Source organism: Myotis brandtii, unplaced genomic scaffold (genome assembly GCF_000412655.1).
Source record: "Myotis brandtii unplaced genomic scaffold, ASM41265v1 scaffold889, whole genome shotgun sequence".
NCBI lineage: Eukaryota > Metazoa > Chordata > Mammalia > Chiroptera > Vespertilionidae > Myotis > Myotis brandtii.
The window spans coordinates 1118642-1124395 of NW_005371640.1; the positions used below are offsets into that span (position 1 = coordinate 1118642).

General features: G+C 36.5%; 1 long non-coding RNA gene across 1 annotated transcript in view; it reads right to left on the reverse strand.

Moving 5' to 3' along the window:
- The window catches only part of LOC102262572, a 14427-nt gene extending 10727 nt beyond the window's left edge, over nt 1-3700 (reverse strand). The window contains exon 1 of the long non-coding RNA XR_314661.2: nt 3560-3700. This is a non-coding gene — a long non-coding RNA (uncharacterized LOC102262572). The remainder of the gene's footprint in view (nt 1-3559) is intronic.
- Between the last annotated feature and the right edge of the window lie 2054 nt (nt 3701-5754).

Below are 5754 nucleotides of genomic sequence, written 5' to 3' on the forward strand. Positions count from 1 at the left end.
ATATGCTCAATTAATATTTGACAAAGGAGGCAAGAAAGCAAGACAGTTTCTTCAATAAATGGTGCTGGGAATTTGGTCATATACATACAAAAAAAAATGAAACTAGATCACCAACTTACACCATACACAAAAACAAACTCAAAATGGCTAAAGGACTTAAAGGTAAGACGGGAAACCATAAAAATCCTACAAGACTCAATAGGCAGTAAAATAGCAGACATATGTCGTAGCAATATCTTTACAGACACAGCTCCTAGGGCAATGAAGACTAAAGAAAATAAACAAATGGGACTACATCAAAATAAAAAGCTTCTGCACAACAAAAGAAACCATCAACAAAACAACAAGAAAGCCCACTGCATGGGAGAACATATTTGCCAATGATATTTCAGATAACTGTTTAATCTCCAAAATTTACACAGAACTCATACAACTTAACAAAAGGAAGATAAACGATCCAATCAAAAAATGGGCAAAGGACCTAAATAGACACTTTTAAAAAGAGGACATACAGAAGGCCCAGAGACATAAGAAAACATTCTCAAAGTCACTAGTCATCCAAGAGAGGCATAACAAAATGACAATGCGGTACCATCTCACCCCTGTCAGAATGGCTGTCATCAACAAATCAACAAACGACAAGTCCTGGCAAGGATGTGGAGAAAAAGGAACCCTCATGCACTGCTGGTGGTAATGCAGACTGGTGCATTCACTGTGGAAGACAGTATGGAGTTTCCCCAAAACGTTAAAAATGGAACTCACATTTGACCCAGTAATCCCACTTCTAGGAATATATCCCAAGAAACCAGAAACACGAATCAGAAAGGATATATGCACCCCTATGTTCATAACAGCACAATTTACAATAGCTAATAATTGGAAACAGCCTAAGTGCCCATCAGCAGATGAGTGGATTAAAAAACAGTGGTACATCTATACAATGGAATACTATGCCGATATAAAAAAGGAGCTTTTACCATTTGCAACAGCATGGGTGGACTGGAGAGCATTATGCTGAGGAAAATAAGCCAATCAGAGAAAGATAAATATCACAGGATCTCAGTAATATGTGGGATATAATGATCAATATAATTTGATGAACAAGAATCGATCCAGAGACAAAAGGCAGGGGAGGGGGATTTAGAGAGCAACCAAAGGACTTGTTTGCATGCATATTAGCATAAACCAATGGACAGACACTGGGGTGGTGGGGGCTTGCCCGGGTGGGAATGGCTGGGGGTGGGAATCGATTGGGGGAAAAGGAGACATAAGTAAAACTTTAGACAATAAAAAAATTATAAAAAAAGACATATATGAAAAAAAGGAAGAATAGCTAGCTAGCTGTTGATAACAACTGAAAAAAATCAAAGAATAAAAACACAACAACAAACCCTGGCCAGTATATTCAGTGGTTAGAGTGTTGGCCTGAGTACCTAAGGGCCATGGGTTCAATTCCCAGCCAAGGGCACCCATGTACCTGGGTTGCAGGTTTGATGGCCAGTGGGGGGCGTGCAGGAGGCAGCCAATCGATGTTTGTCTCTCATCAATGTTCCTATTTCTCTCTCCTTCTCCCTTCCTCTCTCTCTAAAAATAAATTTTAAAAAACTCACCACAAAACAAAATAAAAAGAAGCCCAAGAAAATGTGCCGTACTATCTTGACTATGGTTACGGTCCCATAGATATGATAAAACACTCAAATTGTACATTTTAAACATGTACAGTTTATTGAATGTTAACTATACTGAAATAAAACTGTTAAAATGTTTTTTAAACAAATAAATATATGTTTTTCCAAACTCATCCCTTTTTTCAGTAAGTATGAATGTATAATTTTGACAATAAAAATTTATGGAACAATGCCAAATTTTTACCTTGTCACGTGTATTGAGGTCATTAAGAGAAAGACATGGCTCTGATGATATATACACTGAAGTATTTACAGATAAAATGTGATGCCTGCAATATACTCTCAAACAGTTCAGACAGAGAAAAAGGGAGAGGAAGGAGGTGAGAGGAAGAGGAAGAGGAGGAGGAAAGGGGAATGAGTGGGGGAGGAGGAGAGGAAAAAAGGGAAGAAGGGAGGGAGCAGAATGATAGAAAATGATAAAGAATGATATAGAAATAGAGAATGACATAGAGAATGATAAAGCAAACATGGCAATGTGTTCATTGGTAAATCCTGATAAACGGTATATGCGAGTTTGTTGTAATATTCTCACACATTTCCTTTAAGTGTAGAATTAGATCAAGATTTCAAAAGTTTAAAAAAACACAAGCATAATGTCAGCAATAATTCCATCACCGAATAGTATAATCACACTGCTCCATGTATTTAATGAAAGAAAAAGTTTTATATTGTCAAAATCAGTGGGATGAGGAGCCAGTATGTAATTCTGTTTTTTGTTAGCAGAAGGATAAAAAACATGAAACACTTTAGAGCAGAAAATAAGTTCATCTGTAATTGAATGAATGATTTCACAGAATGATTTTTAAAAAGAGACACGTGTTTGTAGATTTAAAAAATTCCTCATGAGCAAAAAGAAATAAGTGAAATTAAGAAAAACTGAATGATAAATCACTACATATAACAACCTCTGAAATTCTTCTAAAGTGATAGTTAAAAATTTAGAGTCACAAATTATTTTAGAAAAGTGAAAATTACTGAGCTAACGGTCCAAATAAATAAATAGAAAAAAGCAAACAGAAAAGAAAAATGATAAAAGCAAAAATTACTAAAATAGAAAAACAAATTATTCAATGGTGAGAGCTGATGAAATCAAAAGCAGGAAATGTATTAGAAATTGATTATCTTAATTTATCACACAGTCCCGCTATCATATTAGTGGAGAAATAACCCATATGATCATGGCAATAAATACAAAGTAGCTGGAGAAAAACTCCATAGTCATTCATAATAAAAACTTTCAGCAATTTAAGAATAGAAAAGAACTTTCTTAAGCTGAAAGGAAAATCTACTAAAAATAATGAAACATTTGCAGAATTCCCTTGTAAATTCAGTAGGAAGACAAGGAAATTCTCTATCACTTTTACTATATTTTGTTGTACTGAAGATCCTAGCTAGTACAGTAAAACCACCTTAAAAATTGCTAAAAATATTGGAAAAGCTAAAAAAATTGGAAAGGAAGAAACTGCCATTATTCCCAATATAATTAATAACAGAATCCACAAATTATTAGAATAAATAGAATTCAGAAAAGTTGCAGCATATTAAATCAGTATGTAAATATATGTAAATATATCAATCCTATTCCCATTTACCAGAAATAATCAGCTAAAGTGGTTTAAAAGATACATTTCACAGTAACAATCAGAAACGATAAGGTAATTAGGAGTTAATCTAACAAAACAGCTTATAGATTACATTATTATGTGGTATATATTGTTTCATATAGTGTAGAAAGTGGTTTCAATGTTATCATTTGGTGATAACTTTTTGTTTTTTGTTTGGCTAGTCATTTGTAATGTCATGATCAAGTGTAGCGTTATGATAAATTTATTTTTATTCCCCCTTTAATGAGTTCTTGGCAAAGACATTACCTTAAAAAAATCACCACTTTCCATTCCAGTGCAGAAGAACAGAAAAATCAGGGTAGCATTGTCAACAACCCTCATTGTCGTCATTGGATAAACTATTTTATGAACGCAGCATGGAAATGGAGTCCTACTGCAATCCCTCCAAAACTGAAAAATAGTAAAATAAGGTTAAATCATTTTTTCTGTTGCTGTTTATCTTTCCCCTGGCCTCCTCAAGTTCTTATGCTCCACCATGCCCACATTTCCATTATCTAGTCCTGTAAAACAGTTACATAGATAGTATTAGAAAAGGTTCGTTGCATAGCAATAATAATCATTATCAATATTAATAATAAGCATAATAATAAGCATAGACTATGGAAGCCCTTTAGAACAGTATTTGGCACATAAAGATGTTCAGTAAATATTTACTATTATGATAATTTTCAAGGATTTGAGTCACTGGAAGGAATTATGTAGCTCTGGCACTTCTTGCCGTATCTAAGCACTGCTCTCTCTCTGCTCTCCCACCCACTGCCACTACTGGTTTGGACACGGAGCTAAAGTTGAGGGAAGTGAGGCTGTAAGGAATGGCCAGGCGATGCTTTCAGGTAAAATAGAGCTCATTCCTTTTCTATGGACTACCACCAAACCCTAAATCCAGAGCCCTCTTAGTTGCTACTGTTTTCTTATCATTCATTGACTTATTTATTCAAATATCTGTTTCACTCCTACTATGTACCAGGCACTATTCCTTGGTCACACATCCCTTCCAGCTGCCAGCACAATGCCTAGTCCATTGTAAGGGCTTCATAGAGAGGTTTATTGCAGAAGTGAAGAAAGGATGGCCTGTGGAACTGTGAGGCTCAGATCAGATTTGGTTTTCGTTTTTGCTTTCTATAAGCTGATGTAAATAGAAGATGGTTTCTCTGATGTTAAAAACTGGGCTCCTAAAATACATCACTTGCTTGAAAATCTTCCATGGTGGCCAATGCTCATGGCTTTAACTGCATATTCAAGTTTAGTATAACATTCAAGGCCCTACAACATTGTATCTCGCCTCCTAAGGTCTCACAAGTTTCAGAGTTCAAGCCAAGCTCTCCCCAGAACAAACCTGTCTTGGGGTTTTTGTTCTAGAAACAAAAGTCCTGAAAAACAGTCTCTCCACCTCCGCAGGGCAGATGTCACTCGCTCTTTAAGACTCACCCACATTTCCCTTTTCCTCCCTGAAAGTTCATGATTACTATCAGGTAGAACGAGTTGGTCCATCCTAGGATGCTTCCGGAATACACTGAACAAGCAAACATTATGGCACTTGGGTTTGACTGACCATATTGTCACTGCTTTTACTTATTAAGTTCCCCCACCATACACAGGTAAACACACACTTATGTAGCTCACCTTATAAACCCCTCTATTAGAACAGAGCTAGGCATAACAATTAGGCCTTGCATACATTGTTGTTATTAATCTGGAGCTAAGCATTTTCAAATGGAAAAGTTTCAAATGTACACAAAAGTAGTGAGAACATTATAATGAATCACCATAATGCATCGCCTAGCTTTAACAATTATCAACTGACGAACCTTTAGTTCGTACCCCCCACCTGGACCCCACTAAATTACTTTTGAGTATATAAAAACATTCAAGTCTATTTCTTAAAAAATATAACCCACAATTATCACAACGGCTATAGGGTGTCCCCCCCTTCCAAATGTATACACACACTTTGAACAATTATAAAGGCAGTATTTATGAAAATACATTTCCTTTTCAAAACTGAGCTATCAGCTGTTGAAGTATGTATACATTTGGGGGGGGGGACCTGTATATTAAAAATAATTACTGAATGTCATTAAACATCCAAAATTTCATCCAAGCATATTTTATGAAAGAGCTATTTAACGTCTGCCTATGCTTTCTTCAATTTTTAAATCATGGAGAGAAAGGAGGGCAACCCTCATTGTCGTCATTGGATAAACTATTTTATGAACGCAGCATGGAAATGGAGTCCTACTGCAATCCCTCCAAAACTGGCTTAGGGTGGGAGAAGTCTATTCTACGACTTCTCCGGAGGAAGAGGATGCGACTTCAGGCCGGGAGATGCCGGAGGAGGTGCGGAGGGGAGAGGGGTACCTCTGTTTGGGGTCCCTTCTGGATAATCCCACCGTGGAGCTAAGAGGCAGCGCTTTCTCGGAGGCTTGCTTTCCCGCGTGTTG